The 19,149-nt window shown below is 37.0% G+C and overlaps 1 protein-coding gene across 11 annotated transcripts in view; it reads right to left on the bottom strand.

Moving 5' to 3' along the window:
- Positions 1-19,149, bottom strand: part of LOC110450175 (SH3 and multiple ankyrin repeat domains protein 1-like) — a 134,702-nt gene that overhangs the window by 89,285 nt on the left and 26,268 nt on the right. For 6 of the 11 annotated variants that reach the window (XM_021497471.1, XM_021497460.1, XM_021497466.1 and 3 more), the window contains exon 1: positions 11,643-11,883. The exons of 3 other annotated variants lie outside the window; for them this stretch is intronic. The gene's annotated coding sequence lies outside the window, so the exon portion shown is untranslated. 2 more of the 11 variants (XM_021497465.1, XM_021497461.1) reach the window with 2 other exon arrangements.

The raw sequence follows: 19,149 nt of genomic DNA, 5'->3' as shown, positions 1-19,149 counted from the left end.
TCTGGCCTGACTTATGATTCCTCAATGTCATATAAAGCACCACACATCAATTACATGTATATATATACTGCAGGTGTAAAATTTTCCATAACTGACCAGTCAAACAGCCCTGCAGTCAAACGACCCCAACATCTTGTGACCACAGGTATATACACTGTCTGCTGGTCCCTCAACACACACTGTCTGCTGGTCCCTCAACACACACTGTCTGCCACACGACATTTACTACCATATTTCATTATTATCATAACATTTAAAGTCAGTCAAAAACACTTGTTTACCTTCATATGAAATTCAACAACTTGACATTAAAAGCTAGTTCATGAAGTCATCAACAGCACAACCACCTATTTAGAGATGTGTGACTTAATCAGTAACTATATATATAAATATGTAGCAGACACGCACACAATAGCTGATGTCAGATGACTAAACTATCGGCTGTTTTGTTTATAAACATTAATGATATTTTACTGGCCTTTTTTGAAGAATCCAATAACATTAATATAAGCCCTGGATGTCCTGATGTACTAGATACACCAACAGACTGATCAACTGACAACAGCCATCTGTCAACAAGGCATGATCTATACACCAGACACACTTTCAACACCATTTCTAATTGATGAGATGCACTTAATTCAAACTTTAAAATTATTTTATGTTAATCTTAGATTTCCTTGACTGCATGCTGCCTACAAAGCTAAGCCAGACATATATAGACGACCTGTTAATGATGATGATGATGATGACCTGACTTACCAGTTACATAACTGTAATTTATATAAATACCTACAAGGAAACCACAACCACTACATCTCATCATTGTCCTTTACCTGTCTAAGTGTGAGAGGGTATCGTAGAAATAAAATCTAGAATGTCCTATCAAGGCATATGTACAGATATGGATATTCTCAATACCAATACTTTACACCAGACTGGACTGCCCAGTGCGTAAACCTAGCATCCTCCTTCAAATTAAAGCTCTTATCAGCAAATGTGACTTTTGATTAGCATTATAATTAACCATCTCATTTAACCTTCATTAATGGTTCTGTGATCCTGAGCTAATGGAGTGGCCTTGATCAGACAGCTCTGGTCCTTTGTACTCCAGAGTCATCAATCAACCTTCTTATATATATGTAAGGTCCCTTGTGCAATGTCGTCACTCCTGCTGTTTCTAAAATGAAAGTTGGCTGACATGGATTTCAGTATCTCAACTTGAATGTTGCCCCTGAAGAATTAGTACCTATATCAAATGACAGTTCACTTATACCAGCTGAACTCAACTGGTTCTTGAAAGTTCCAAGAATCTGTTTAGACCATTTTAGCAGTCACAGCCTACTCTAGTTTGGATCTCCACAGAGGTGTCTTTAGTACACCGAGACTTGAGATGACTTATGGTTTGGAGGCCTACCTGATGGACTATTCTGGTAACAAATCATTGATACAAGAGACCTTCAGCTTCAAAGAAACCATTCTGGGTATAAGTTATGTAGACACCGGACCTACAGCTTTTAAGTTGAGTTCTGTCCAGGACACCATTCTCGTAATATGTTATTGAAACTTGGGACATACAGCTTAGTTAGAAAGACATTCTGTTAAGAATTCATTGAGATAGGAAATACAACTGGAGTCCAATCAGAGAGACATGCTGGTATCTGTGTCAATGATCAGACACAGACACTACAGCTCTGAGTCCTACCTGAGACAACATTTTGGTAATGAGGCCAAAAAGAGCTCTGTGAAGAGAATAGGCAAAGACATCTCATGATCACATGAACACTTTTGACATATCAGCATGATGTATGGACACAACACAAGCAGGCATTCAGTAAGCCAACATTATAACATCACCAGTGTTTATACCGTATAGGTGACAATACTAGCAGGATAATAGACATTGTCCATCTATTTAACCCTAGAACAGCAGACACAAATGTCCAATAGAAACCAATACCTTTCACACTACTTCCCAGTCCATTAGTCATTAATAGTAACATATCATTTCCTTTCCTGTTTTTGTCACTATAAACAGCAAGGCCTTGTCTTCTGTCAGGACAAGAGAGATTTTTCTGACCACAAATGTCTCAAGCCTTAATGGGCCCCGCCTACATATACCTGGAGCTAACCTCAAGTATGTGTGCAATCAGTGATGACCAGGAGGTGGCCAGCAGGTGGGGTGATTTACAGTATGGATGTTACAGACTCAGAAACACAGATTTACACAGTTATAATATAGCTCTGATTAATTGAACCCTGTATGATCAGGATTGCACTAGTGAACCAAGTTATAAAAATATAAGAGGCCCAAATGGGCCTGAATCACTAACCTGGTATTAATCTCACACTTGTAAATCTTATAAGTGGACTAAAATACAGCTACAGGCAGAATATCAGTGTTAATACAAGTTTATCCTGTAAGGTCGCACTAGTTGACTGAGTTATAAATACCAGTGTATCCTGTAAGGTCGCACTAGTGGACCGAGTTATAATTACAAGTTTATCCTGTAAGGTCGCACTAGTTGACTGAGTTATAAATACCAGTTTATCCTGTAAGATTGCACTAGTTGACCGAGTTATAAATACAAGTTTATCCTGTAAGGTCGCACTAGTTGACCGAGTTATAAATACCAGTGTATCCTGTAAGGTCGCACTAGTGGACCGAGTTATAAATACAAGTTTATCCTGTAAGGTCGCACTAGTGGACCGAGTTATAAATACAAGTTTATCCGGTAAGGTCGCACTAGTTGACCTAGTTATAAATACCAGTGTATCCTGTAAGGTCGCCCTAGTTGACCGAGTTATAAATACAAGTTTATCCTGTAAGATCGCACTAGTTGACTGAGTTATAAATACCAGTGTCTCCTGTAAGATTGCACTAGTGGACCGAGTCCTAATTACAAGTTTATCCTGTAAGATTGCACTAGTTGACCGAGTTATAAATACAAGTTTATCCTGTAAGATCGCACTAGTGGACCGAGTTATAAATACAAGTTTATCCTGTAAGATTGCACTAATTGACCGAGTTATAAATACAAGTTTATCCTGTAAGATTGCACTAGTTGACTGAGTTATAAATACAAGTTTATCCTGTAAGATCGCACTAGTGGACTGAGTTATAAATACAAGTTTATCCTGTAAGATTGCACTAGTGGACTGAGTTATAAATACAAGTTTATCCTGTAAGACTGCACTAGTTGACTGAGTTATAAATACAAGTTATCCTGTAAGATTGCACTAATTGACCGAGTTATAAATACAAGTTTATCCTGTAAGATTGCACTAATTGACTGAGTTATAAATACAAGTTATCCTGTAAGATCGCACTAGTGGACCGAGTCCTAATTACAAGTTTATCCTGTAAGATCGCACTAGTGGACCGAGTTATAAATACAAGTTTATCCTGTAAGGTCGCACTAGTTGACCGAGTTATAAATACCAGTTTATCCTTTAAGATGTAAAACAATGTACAGTGTACCTGTAAGTTTTTACTTTTACCTGTTTTGCTATACCACTACAAAACATAGCAGGAAGTTAAAGCTAAAACTGTCGTGTTTAATGTAGATTTAGAATGTTAACATGAAACTGACAAACTAATTGTTTCCCTGACAGGAAAGTTTAAAACAAACACTCAACAAAATAATAGAAAAGTCATGTAATATGATCATGTTGTTAGCATGATTAAGTTGTACCCAGTCTTACTTTGTCTAGTTTTGGTACTTGTCACCTTAAACATGATACAATCTGTCACTTGGCACTCTCTCCATTGTTTCTGACCTCACAGTTATTGACAGAGGAATTCTTATCAATCTATCATGATTAAAGTTGGTTGTTTATATTTTACATCAACAGAACCTTCTACTATTGTGTTTAATATCTCCACCAGACATATACATGGATCACCGTTACCTCCCAACCATACATTCTACAGAGTTTTGGTGAAGAGTTCTTCCTGACTCATATGTCATTATATCAATTTATCATGCTAATTCTTATGTAAGATTACTGAAATCAAAGTATTATAATTCGAATCAGAACAACGACCCCACCCCCTACTCTTAATCAATTTAACAGTGATGAATGCCTCCTAGCCAGATTTCCATGATCCAATTAACGTCATCTACATTGATTTATTTTTTCTCTATAGAGAATTACTATACATCACTACGTGGCCTTTAGTACACTTTAACATAAACATACTACAATATTGTATTTTACTACACCAAGGTACAGCCACATACCCTAACACCTTGATGTCTCGGCCAGCACGTGCACAGTCAAGCAATTCCTGAAAGCAGTCATTAATTATCAGTCTTTCATTGTACCTACCATGAAGAGATTTCATTTATACAATGAAACGGCACATGTCAATACCAACACTGGCTATACATGTCAATACCAACACTGGCTATACATGATGGAACCAACACTGGCTATACATAATGGAACCAACACTGGCTATACATGTCAATACCAACACTGGCTATACATGTCAATACCAACACTGGCTATACATGATGGAACCAACGTTAACACTGGCTATATATGTCAATACCAACACTGGCTATACATGATGGAACCAACACTGGCTATACATGTGAATACCAACACTGGCTATACATGTCAATGCTAACACTGGCTATACATGTCAATACCAACTCTGGCTATACATGTCAATACCAACACTGACTATACATGTCAATACCAACACTGGCTATTCATGTAAATACCAACACTGACTGGCTGGCTATACGTGTCAATACCAACACTGGCTATACATAATGTAACCAACACTGGCTATACATGTCAATCCCAACACTGGCTATACATGATGGAACCAACCTTAACACTGGCTATATATGTCAATACCAACACAGGCTATACATGTCAATACCAACACTGGCTATACATGTCAATACCAACACTGACTGGCTGGCTATACATGTCAATACCAACACTGGCTATATATGTCAATACCAACACTGGCTATATATGTTAATACCAACACTGGCTAGACATGTCAATACCAACACTGGCTAGGCAGGTCAATACCAACACTGGCTATACATAGTGGAACCAACACCGGCTATACATGTCAATACCAACACTGGCTAGACATGTCCATACCAACACTGGCTATATATGTTAATACCAACACTGGCTAGAAATGTCAATACCAACACTGGCTAGACATGTCAATACCAACACTGGCTAGGCAGGTCAATACCAACACTGGCTATACATAGTGGAACCAACACTGGCTATACATGTCAATACCAACACTGACTGGCTGGCTATACATGTCAATAACAACACTGGCTATATATGTCAATACCAACACTGTCTATATATGTCAATACCAACACTGGCTATACATGTAAATACCAACACTGACTGGCTGGCTATACATGTCAATAACAACACTGGCTATATATGTCAATACCAACACTGTCTATATATGTCAATACCAACACTGGCTATACATGTAAATACCAACACTGACTGGCTGGCTATACATGTCAATAACAACACTGGCTATATATGTCAATACCAACACTGGCTCTATATGTCAATACCAACACTGGCTATACATGTCAATACCAACACTGGCTAGACATGTCAATACCAACACTGGCTATATATGTTAATACCAACACTGGCTAGACATGTCAATACCAACACTGGCTAGACATGTCAATACCAACACTGGCTATACATAGTGGAACCAACACTGGCTATACATGTCAATACCAACACTGGCTAGACATGTCAATACCAACACTGGCTATATACATAATGGAACTGTGAAAAACACAGCCACTTGTCATTGGTGGAACCACAAATGGTGGAACCTACACCAAATTACAACTAGATCTAGTAAAAACAGTTTGTAACGTACCCACAAAGGGATAACCTCAGCACCTCTCTCTGCTCTTACCACACCTCCTCTCTTAAGTTTGATTTAAACCCTTTTAACATATGTAGGAGAATTAAGTTTTGTTATAAGTCTAGAATGGCATTGGTGTTATAAGATATGGTAATGTTATAAAAGCAGTTCCCTTCTGATGTATACAAACGAGCACTTCAATGTTCAGTGTGTTCCAACTCTGTATGTTCTCAAGAACACTTGTGATAGGACTATGACCAGTTAGCCATTAACACACTGAGGAAATATAATCCTTGGATGTCGTTGTAAATCGTCAATAGGGTAACCTATATGGTGTATACATGTCACTCCAATCTTTACAGGTTTAAATAAATTGTCAATCGTCAATTTACTATTTGTGGACACAATCCCCTCTACAACCTTTGGCTAGATTTCTCACAGGAAAATTCCTGTCCCCAACATAAAACTCCATACATCAGGTGACTTGGACCCTATGTTAATTGTATGTACATACCTGATGACTAGCTAACATTGAATGCTTCACCATCCTCTCGGTGAGAAGGAACTACTTAGTCTACAATTGACAAGCTTAAAATTAATTTAAGTTACATTCTGAGATTTTTTTCCAGAAATTAAAGTTATAACAAATTCTATAGAATGACAAGTTAATGACAGCTTTAAGCATGAAATCCTACAATATGTACTTGAACATTGGGTGCCCTTGTGCCAAGCTAACCATACTGAGAGACTTGCTGTACTGATAAGGCTTGGCCATGCCCAGTTTAATTATACTGAAAATATACACTATATCAGTTTGTACATTAAAACTTATCACTTCTCATTCACAGCCTATTCACAGCTAATTACACATTAAGTGGTCTGGCTGAGCCTCCCCATCACTACAAACATTGGCTTTGTTAGGGAGACATTACCCAGGCATGATCATCAATACCCAATTATTTAAGCCTCTCATAGTAAAATTTGCAATCCATTAATTGAACCATGAAATGTGAAAAAGACATTTTTTTTCGAGAAAATATGACTTTATTCCTTTCATTAGACAAAGTGACAATGGAGTACACCCAAAATGATTAAATTGTAATGAGGAGAAATGTACCTGTTGTCATACTTTATTAACTCTCTATTGCACATTCTAGTTATTTTAACCAAATTTCATAGTACACTTCACTGTGCAAGTTGTTCAAGGAAACTTTCGGTCTAATTTTGATTGCATTTCAAAATGCTTCATGCCTTGAGATATTTGCCATAGTTTAACTTTGGTCATTTCATTCTTCCTATTTATTAAGAGAAAATATTAGTATGCAGCATATACCATATTTGTAATTAGAACATGCTAAAGGCAAAATTCATGCTGAGCAAATGTGGATCTTATCCCAGACCCTTAAACTCTACAGCTGGACACTCTAGCCCAGGATCCCTCGATCTTTAGCTGGACATTCTCAGTGAACTCACTGGTCACCAGTGATCACGATAAATACATAAAATGATGGCTATAAAACTAACATGAATGTCCCCATTTTCAAATCTCAGCAATTACATATTTATGGCAGTAAAACTAATTTCAAAGTTTAAAGATTGTCAGTAAATATCAGGATACAATTAAACTCTCCCAGGAATGTGTGTACTTGAGATAGAGGATTGTGACTTGAGACTCGTGCCATTAGACAGATACACTATCAGTATAGGTGTCACCCTCCAGACAATCCCCCTGTGTGATGTTGGTAGGTACCTTATCATTCACACTGTTTACCCCACAATCCCCATCCTAACCCAGCCATCGGGGATTAACCCTATCGTCCAGGGGAGTAGGGGTAGTGGGCAGAGAAGGTGATGAAAGGCCAACAAGATAAACATCGGCTTTATGTTATCACCATCACTATCACACAATGACAACAAGACGACAGACATGCAGTCCTAAATACGTCAACAATAGGTCACCACAAACGACTCTACCAAAAAACACTACAACAGATTTTTAAAAAAAATACCACAACAGATTTAACAAATTTCTGTCTATAAAGACCACCTGTATGCATGTGACTGATCAACTTTCCATTAAGACCTGCTTCATATATTCCTTAAAATGGTATGTGCTTAAGGATGAATGTATATAATTATATAAGGAGATTATGTAGAAGTCGATGGCTATGCACATTTCCAAACATGATCCTTATATAGATGGGACTGAACTGTACATGACAACAAATATCTCAAGGCACAGCCTTCATAGACAGGGTCTGTAGGTACTAAAATGTAGACAGGTAAACGCACTTCCAGACAGGTGTGGAGTCACTTCAAACACACACCTGTCAAGGAAATCCCCAACTCCAGCCAAGATCAAAGGCACCAAGCATCATCACATTTATCATATAGGAACCTATGAGTACACTGAAGTGAGAGTATGTACTTACCTAGTACAGTTTAGCACCATGTACACAGCATTTGGTAAAATCCTCACAATGTCACAATATGTTCTCTGGAAGTTCTATGAAAACTTATTACGGTATTTGTCCAGAACTTATCATTACAATGCTAAGTCTATAGAATACACTTTCCTTTATCACGACAGACTGTTGAACACTATGGTAAGGTGTGTAAGTACCCTAGGTATCCTGTGATGAATCAGACCAGTTATCATCCCAGTTACACCCCAGCACTGATCAGACAAAGGTGGATGATATAAAACAACAGGTAAATCTATGTCCACCACATAAACATGATGTGGCTGCATGATGCTATCACAGCCGGGCAGCTCAGCACTGTAGGGTGTAGTCACACACTCACAGCTAGTATCTGTTTACAGGAGCCATGCAGGCATCCAGGATTAGCTGTATCCTAGATCCTAGATTAGCCGTATCATAGATCCTAGAATTGTGGGTATAGATAGATTTATTTGGTAAAACATTGTTTCAGTACACAAAAGTCGAGTACATAAACAATACATGTTTTACCAGGATAACCCTTAGATGTTGGTACCCTAGATTAATGGTATCCTAGATTAATAGTATCCAAGATAAATGGTATCATGGTATCCTAGATTAATGGTATCATGGTATCCTAGATTAATGGTATCCTAGATTAATGGTATCCGAGATTAATGGTACTCTAGATTAATGGTACCCTAGATTAATGGTATCCGAGATTAATGGTACTCTAGATTAATGGTACTCTAGATTAATGGAATCATGGTATCCTAGATTAATGGTACTCTAGATTAATGGTATCCGAGATTAATGGTACTCTAGATTAATGGTACCCTAGATTAATGGTATCATGGTATCCTAGATTAATGGTACTCTAGATTAATGGTATCCTAGATTAATGGTATCATGGTATCCTAGATTAATGGTATCCTAGATTAATGGTATCATGGTATCCTAGATTAATAGTATCCAAGATAAATGGTATCATGGTATCCTAGATTAATGGTATCCTAGATTAATGGTATCATGGTATCCTAGATTAATGGTATCCTAGATTAATGGTATCATGGTATCCTAGATTAATGGTACCCTAGATTAATGGTATCCTAGATTAATGGTACCCTAGATTAATAGTATCAATAACGAGTATTAGACATAAGCTGGTGTGGGTGTGGGTGTGCATGAGGGTGAGAGGAAACGAATCACAACATTTTATATATTTAAGCATTGTACATATCTACCGGAATTAGAAGAAGACTGATATAGGCAAAGCCTGTTGTCTTATTCTTTCGTCAATACTGTTCAAATATCTCCTTTAATGTTAACTTATATGTTTGTATTATATATGTATTGTCAATAAAATACTTTGAAATTGAAAAAAATAGTATCATGGTATTCTAGATTAATGGTACCCTAGATTAATAGTATCATGGTATTCTAGATTAATGGTAACCTAGATTAATAGTATCCTATAGATTAATGGTATCCTAGATTAATGGTACCCTAGATTAATGGTATCATGGTATCCTAGATTAATGGTACCCTACCTAGATGGTATCATGGTACTCTAGATTAATGGTATCAGAGATTAATGGTATCCTAGATTAATGGTACCCTAGATTAATGGTATCCTAGATTAATGGTACCCTAGATTAATGGTATCATGGTATCCTAGATTAATGGTATCAGACAATTTATTTGATAGTATTCAGATGTTTATAAACATCTGAAATACCATCCAATGAATTGTCTGATACAGTATATATTCAGAGTATGATTTACTTTAAAACCTTTTATTTGGAAAAACATCCTTATTTTAATTTCGACCCTTTTGATGGCCTATTTAAACTCTCTTTTGGACTAGCTATACCATTTGAAGGATTGCAATGAATATTGATTAAATTTGGTAATAGGCTTGAATTGTATCAATACTTTTAAACTTGTATCAAATTAACTAAATCTGAATAAAATATTTAATGAAGCCTATTAAAGAGAAATATTTATGTTAACTGATTCGTACACTCAGATTTTATTGTGACTTTCTATGTCTGGTTTTCATGCCTTATGATCAAGCCTCAGTTTTTCAGGGGAAATAACCTATAATCAGACTGCAATAAAAAGTTTATTACAAATTGATTTACGTCAAGAACAAGGTTTGGAAATCACCGTAACTAGTATTAAGCATACATTTTTTGAATATATTAATTTTAAACTAAAAACTGAAACGTCCACCAATACTAAACAATTCTGTGGCAAATGACTGGCATTTCATAAGATTGATTTTCATGTTAAACAGGAAAGACAATCACACACTGAAATATCTTGTGAAAAGAACATTTAAACAAGATTATATACTAGAAATAACGACCATTACATTCACATCGCCTATGAAAACCATTGTGAATATGTAACGCTACATTCAGTTGTTTAAAATACAATCTTGAAAGTAGGTATAGCAGATTGTCTTACTTTCCTTATCCAACTAATCTAAGATATAGACCAATGGCAACCAATTTTACTGCAGATAACCCAAGTGGATCACAACAAGGTCCTGCGAAGTATAGATAAAATCACAGCTTTTGGACGAGACTGTAAACACCAGCCTAAGTTTACCCCCATGCCTGTCCCCAACAGTTAAGAACTTGGCCATACCTGTACCACAGCTGTCACAAACATTCTTACTCCTCTGAATATACCTATAGATTTATAGAACTAACATAGGTCTTTACAGGAAGCACTGCCCAACAGGAAATAAATCAATGGTAACATAGTACAGTCATATTACATAAACTGCAGGCTCTAGGCCCTCAATATCACAAATCTTATTTATAAACAAATTAAGGGAAGCAAATCATACTTTAATCTAAACTAATTTATTCTAATAAAATTTAATGGAAAATTACTGGCAATAATTATACATAGTTGGAATTTGATTGAAATATCTGTATGGTGGCATTCAATGGTTATAAAAATATCATAACCTCACCTAATGTTTTTATGTAAGTTTTGGGTCGTAAATTTATCACAGAGATAAGTCAAAATAAATAATCCTACAATAACATTGCTTCTGTTTTTACTCTGAGTCAGCTGAGGGACCTAAACAATTTTTATGTGGTTGGTCAATGTGACAATGATTGATATTTAAGACATAATTGTGTCAGCTGACTGATATGATGACATCATTACATGTAACGTACATAAAGTATTCCTTACTGCAGTACCATTCACTGATGGTACTCTAGAAAATATCACTGTATGTAAATGTCAATGTATTACTCTTGTAGGAAAGTTTCACATGATGAACTTACCTTTAATTCAGGAAATAATGAACAAGCTTTACAATCCAAGGTTTCCGTTTAAATCCCAAAGGTTGGATGACGGTAAAGTCACAGCTAGATATAAGTCAGTGTTTGGAAATTCCCAAAGTACAGGGAGGAAGAATATAGTGAGAGAAAACACAAGATAACCGTTACTCTGTGACACAATCCTTAAAATGTGTAACACAATATTACTCTGGACATACCAGCCCAGTGTGTAACAGTTGTATCTGTGGACATACCTGGCCAGCTGTCGAGGTATACTGGTGCTATAGAGATGTTATCCTGTTAGCAGAGTGAGACAAACTGCCCACAGCTATACTGTACAACTGATCATTACCCTTCAAATCACCACTGACCATACCGGACTCTTGACCAATATTATAGCCTGCAGTCCTCAGGTCATCATTGGTCATCATATAATCTTGGAGGTCATGATCAATGGTCAAGCAGAATGGTCAAGGAAATGGTTAACTTTGTGGTGTGGCTGTTTGTTGGGTACTGCTAGTCACCTGTAGATTTCGTTATAGTCTGTGTATGGTACACATATAGCTATCGGTAGACTCTTACTATTTATTACACCTGCTTATACAGATATGCTTTTGTCACATGACATGACCTTATGTATATATATATATATATATATATATTGCAACAGCATTGAAATGATACTTTATTCTTAAAAGTGAACAATAATGGGCCAATTACAATACCAGGTAAGTAAATTATAACTGAGACCTTAATTACAGTACCTTAAATACCAGGTATATTGGAGACCTAATTATAGTATACATATTTACCTACTTGAGATGTTAAAGGTTGGTTTTCATCAAAAACTTAATTCATCACAAGGTCATTTCATGGCCAAATGGCAAACACCAAGAATAAATCTCAAATAGGAAGATATCTCTACCTGAAGGCCATAATGAAACAGTTGGTCAAAATCTTAATATTGCTGTTTCACCTAGATTTTGTATCACTTAAGATTAGCTACCACCTTGATTTTGTGTCACTATAGACCAGCTATAGCTTACAGCAGTAATGTGTTTTACAAGGTGCATATGTGTTGGGTGCATGAGTTAAACTGCCCCAGGACTGGACCATGTAATCACCAGTACATGGTCTGTAGGGACTGACAGTTCCTCCAGCCCCTACACCAGGGCCTCATCACTCACAGTCATACTTCAATCACACACATGACAGCCCCAAAATGACTGAAGCAAATATGTACCAGTGTCTGGCATCCCTAGTAACAATATTTGAACTATCTCTGTACAATGACAGATATATATCAACTATGTACATATACCAGTAATGTTTTTAATATCACTGTACAAATAAATATTGTTTTAGGTCAATTTTGACCCAACAATACATAAGCTTTCATATCTAATACGGTGACTGCACTGCAATACTTACGGAATGTTACTGTCATATGATTGAGTATGAGTTTAAAGTAATGAGTTTGAGTTTGACCTTACAATAATGAGTCTAAGTAATAATAATATACATTTGATATAGCGCCCTATCTAGCTAACCTAAGCCACTCTAAAGCGCTTTACAGTACATAGATATACAATTTATACAATCAATACAATTAGCATATAACATTAATCATTACAATTTTGAGGAATTCGCAAGAGCTGCCTTATCAGGCGCTTACTACTAGTCCTATGCCACCTGACTAGTATCTCCCTATGTGTGTATGCCTGCGTGTGTGCTGGAGATGTATTGTGTTCTGTTTGTAGTGGGACCTTACTCCCAATGGTATCATTTATAGTGCCACCTTACTTGAATGCAACAGCAAAGATACCACAACATCAACCCCAGACCAATATATACTCCACCTGGGTTGTTGGAGTTGTGTGGTCAGTTTTCTGAATATTCCATGCGTATGACGCCTATCGGGAATCGAACCCCGGCCGCCTGCATGGAAGGCCGAAGTGTTAACCACTCGACCAATCAGCCCATAAGTAAGAGATTACAGTATTAGTTTTCAGTTTACAGTAGTTAACAGAAATGAGTTTGAGTTTACAGTATTAAGTTTGAGTTTAAAGTAATGAGTTGAAGTAAGAGTTTAGTGAGTTTTAATATGAGTTAACAGGTATAAGTTTGAATTTACAATAATGAGTGTGAATATAAGTTAACAGTAATAGATTTGAGTACGATTTTACAGTAATGAGTTTGAATTTACAGTAATGAGTTTGAGCATGAGTTTGCAGTAATTGGTTTTAGTACGAGTTTACAGTAATTGGTTTTAGTACGAGTTGACAATAATTGGTTTTAATACGAGTTTACAATAGTTGGTTTTAGTACGAGTTTACAGTAATAGGTTTTAGTACGAGTTTACAGTCATTGGTTTAAGTACCAGTTTACAGTAATTGGTTTTAGTACCAGTTTACAGTAATTGGTTTAAGTACGAGTTTACAGTAATTGGTGTAAGTACGAGTTTACAGTAATTGGTTTTAGTACCAGTTTACAGTAATTGGTTTTAGTACAAGTCTACAGTAATTGGGTTTTTTGTACGAGTTTACAGTAATTGGTTTAAGTATGAGTTTACAGTAATTGGTTTTAGTACGAGTTTACAATAATAGGTTTTAGTACGAGTTTACAGTAATTGGTTTTAGTACCAGTTTACAGCAATTGGTTTTAGTACGAGTTAACAGTAATTGGTTTTAGTACCAGTTTACAGTAATTAATTTTATACCAGTTTACAGTAATTGGTTTCAGTATGAGTTCACAGTAATTGGTTTTAGTATGAGTTTACAGTTATTAGTTTTAGTACCAGTTTACAGTAATTGGTTTTAGTACCAGTTTACAGTAATTGGTTTAGTACCAGTTTACAACAATTGGTTTTAGCACAAGTTTACAGTAATTGGTTTTAGTATCAGTTTACAGTAATTGGTTTTAGTATGAGTTTACAGTAACTAGTTTTAGTACCAGTTTACAGTAATTAGTTTTAGTATGAGTTTAAAGTAACTAGTTTTAGTACCAGTTTACAGTAATTGGTTTTAGTATGAGTTTACAGTAACTTGTTTGAGTTTGAGTTTACAGTAGCAATTAAGTTTGAGTTGAAAGTATACAGTTTGAGCTTACAGTAATAAAATTGAGCATCAGTTAAAGTTGAAGCATTAATAATTATACATATAAATATTTAAGTATTGCTGAATTACAGTAGCAGGTTTTATAGATGGATAAGATACCAGAAATATGACTCAGTCAGTGCTAATATGGTTCCAATAACCTTTCCTCCCCGTGGATCAATAACTTCACAAGAAATCGTCATGTCCTCCTCTACAATTAAAAGCTCTACTTCAAACGTCAGGGAGTGTATTTAACCTCAAGGTTAAACATCAACATCAGTAAACAAGTCTTTTATATGTTACTTCTGATGCTGCATTTTTATTCTCATCAAAGAAATGAATTCTATATAGAAAAAAAGTCTTCATTTAAAACTAAAATGACATTTGTTTCAATTTGATAACAAAGGACTGAGCCCAATGAACCATCTCACATTAGGGTCTATATACCATTACATATAGTAGAGAGAGGAAACCTCCACAGGGCAAAGCTACAAACTGGGTCTAATCCAATGACTTGTGATCATTTCCCTCAGGCTTTATACTTATATCAAAGATTTACATCTGATAGTACAACACAATATTGGATCTGATGAAATGAACAATGACACCAATCCAGGACTTATATAGTCTGCCTAGTCACAAAAATACAGAAAAATAAACAGTGACATCAGTTCAGTACTAGTCTGCCTAGTCACAAAAACACAGAGAAATAGACAGTAACATCAGTCCAGTACTAGTCTGCCTAGTCACAAAAACACAGAAAAATAGAGTGACATCAGTCCAGTATTACAGCCTGCCTAGTCACAAAAACACAGAAAAATAGAGTGACATCAGTCCAGTATTACAGCCTGCATAGTCACAAAAATACAGAAAAATAAACAGTGACATACATGTAATTCCAGTACTACAGTATGCCTAGTTACAAAAACACAGAAAAATAACAAGTGACATAATTCCAGTACTAGTCTGCCTTGTCCCAAAAACACAGAAAAATAAACAGTGACATCATTGCCTAGTCACAAAAATACAGAAAAACTAGTACTAATTGTAACGGATGACCGTTACAGAAGTCCCAAAACAACCCCTGTTGGACTTAGGGACTAAAACAGCTAAATTTCAACCAATAAGAGGACTCCATTTTGTTACCATGGCAACTGAGCTTTTCGAAACTGTTACCATTGTGTTCGGAATCCCTGAAAACCCCTATGTACCAATTTTGGGCAGAATCAGACAACAGCTAAATTTCTACCAATCAGAGGCCTCCATTTTCGACCAATCAGAGGCCTCCATTTCGTTACCATGACAACTGAGCTGTTCGAAAGTGTTTCTATTGAAACAATAAGTGATCTCTCTCTCTCTCTTTCTCTCTCTCTCTCTCTACCTCTGTCTCTCTCTACCTCTCATTCTCTCTACCTCTCTCTCTCTCTACCTCTGTCTCTCTCTACCTCTCTCTACCTCTCTCTCTCTCTCTATCTCTGTCTCTCTCTACCTCTCTCTACCTCTCTCTCTCTCTCTACCTCTCTCTACCTCTCTCTCTCTACCTCTGTCTCTCTCTCTACCTCTCTCTCTCTCTCTCTACCTCTCTCTCTCTCTACCTCTCTTCCTCTCTACCTCTCTCTCTCTCTACCTCTCTCTCTCTCTACCTCTCTCGACCTATGAACTGCAAGAGGATTAACCCTCTACAGATCAGACTACCAAGTCATATTTGGCAACATAACTCTAGAAAAGATAGAAAGTTTTTCATACCAAACAGCATTACTGTAAAACCGACAAAGAGACTGAAGTAACTAGAACAAAATACAAGTGTGTAACCTGACCAGCCGATTGTGACCTGCTGTACATGATGTGCAGTATAATGTGCCAGCTGCCGGAGCATCAGGTGTACCCAACAACAACCTGTAGAGTAGGAACAAAGCTATCAGTACAGGGGCCCCTCCATCAGGGCCTGATAATGATGACCTAAACCTCTTTTGTTGCAGACTTGGCCACCGATAAAGGCCCACATGGCCAGACGATTTCAAGTGTTTGGGGAAACAATACTACTTCTGTACACCAGGACATACACTGTACTGTTAGGGAAGTTAGGGCTACCTAGCCTGGAATAGTGTCAGGAAATCTTCTCCTCGGGTTAAATATAGAGAAACTGGAATACACCCTGGAGACTTTTACTTCAGTTAGCTTCCCTTCAAGCAGGATGTTTTGACATCATTACTGTGATAACACATATATAGCAGGAAGGACATATCTTTTGTTATTCTAAACACGCATAATGATGGTTATTTTTATAAACTTTATAAATTCTATAAAAATAAACTAATCAAAATTCACATCCTAAACCTGCTCTACTGATAAAACCATTTCCCAAAAAAATGTTAACATCAAGTTTTGAAATCTCCCTCTCTCAGAATTCTATTAATTAATATCAAAATAAAATTAGACTTTATCTGTAATAAAACCAACCAAATGCTTACTTCTATATCCAGGTAACAGAAGATTATACTTATAATCCAATTCTACACACAGACAATGACCAAACTATGAATGGACAACAGTCATCATAATCACTCCAGCATCAATCTGCTCTCATCACAGGAACGTGATCTGTAGTGCCCAACATCTTGATGTTGAGTTGTAGTACCTTAGGTGTTTACCTGTCATAGGTAATCAGAGCAACAGCTGACCAGTCACAACATTTCAACCTTATGGTAAAGTTCCCCTCCCCACATTCACTGTAAGGTATACACACTTACAACCTTATGGTGAAGTTTCCCTCCCCACATTCACTGTAAGGTATACACACAACCTTATGGTTTAGTTTCCCTCCACACATTTACTGTAAGGTATACACACGACCTTATGGTGGAGTTTCCCTCCCCACACACACTGTAAGGTATACACACTTACAACCTTATGGTAAAGTTCCCCTCCCCACATTCACTGTAAGGTATACACACTTACAACCTTATGGTAAAGTTTCCCTCCACACATTCACTGTAAGGTATACACACTTACAACCTTATGGTGAAGTTTCCCTCCCAAAACACACTGTAAGGTATACACACTTACAACCTTATGGGGAAGTTTCCCTCCTCACATTCACTGTAAGGTATACACATAACCTTATGGTGAAGTTTCCCTCCCAACACACTGTAAGGTATACACACGACCGTATGGTGAAGTTTCCCTCCACACATTTACTGTAAGGTATACACACTTACAACCTTATGGTAAAGTTTCCCTCCACACATTCACTGTAAGGTATACACACGACCTTATGGTGAAGTTTCCCTCCCAAAACACACTGTAAGGTATACACACTTACAACCTTATGGTGAAGTTTCCCTCTTCACATTCACTGTAAGGTATACACACAACCTTATGGTGAAGTTTCCCTCTCCACATTCACTGTAAGGTATACACATAACCTTATGGTGAAGTTTCCCTCCCGACACACTGTAAGGTATACACACTTACAACCTTATGGTGAAGTTTCCCACCTCACATTCACTGTAAGGTATACAGACTTACAACCTTATGGTGAAGTTTCCCTCCCCACATTCACTGTAAGGTATACACACAACCTTACGGTTTAGTTTCCCTCCCCACATTCACTGTAAGGTATACACACAACCTTGTGGTTAAGTTTCCCTCCCCACATTCACTGTAAGGTATATACACAACCTTATGGTAAAGTTTCCCTCCACATATTCACTGTAAGGTATACACACTTACAACCTTATGGTGAAGTTTCCCTCCCCACATTCACTGTAAGGTATACACACGACCTTATGGTGAAGTTTCCCTCCACACATTTACTGTAAGGTATACACACTTACAACCTTATGGTGAATTTTCCCCCCTCACATTCACTGTAAGGTATACACACAACCTTATGGTAATGGGGCTTCCCTAGTCAATGTACAGTATAATATACAGATTTACAGACTTGTGTAGTGTATCCCTGCTATGACATGTGTGTCCAGTATCCCTGTCAGTGATGCTGTAGTCTGTCCAGTCTCCCTGTCATGTGACTGTGTTGTATCTCTCCTATATTTTGTGTGTTCAGTATCCCTGTCAGTGATGCTGTAGTCTGTCCAGTCTCTCCTATAACATGTGTGTCCTGTATCCCTGTCAGTGATGCTGTAGTCTGTCCAGTCTCCCTGTCATGTGACTGTGTTGTATCTCTCCTATAACTTGTGTGTCCTGTATCTCTGTCAGTGATGTTGAAGTCTATCCAGTCTCTCCTATAACATGTGTGTCCAGTATCCCTGTCAGTGATGCTGTAGTCTGTCCAGTCTCCCTGTCATGTGACTGTGTTGTATCTCTCCTATATTTTGTGTGTCCAGTATCCCTGTCAGTGATGCTGTAGTCTGTCCAGTCTCCCTGTCATGTGACTGTGTTGTATCTCTCCTATA

This window comes from Mizuhopecten yessoensis, unplaced genomic scaffold (assembly GCF_002113885.1).
Source record: "Mizuhopecten yessoensis strain PY_sf001 unplaced genomic scaffold, ASM211388v2 scaffold5061, whole genome shotgun sequence".
In the NCBI taxonomy this organism is placed as follows: Eukaryota; Metazoa; Mollusca; class Bivalvia; order Pectinida; family Pectinidae; genus Mizuhopecten; species Mizuhopecten yessoensis.
Note: the sequence above shows the minus strand (reverse complement) of the source record. Positions and strands in the feature narration are given on the sequence as shown.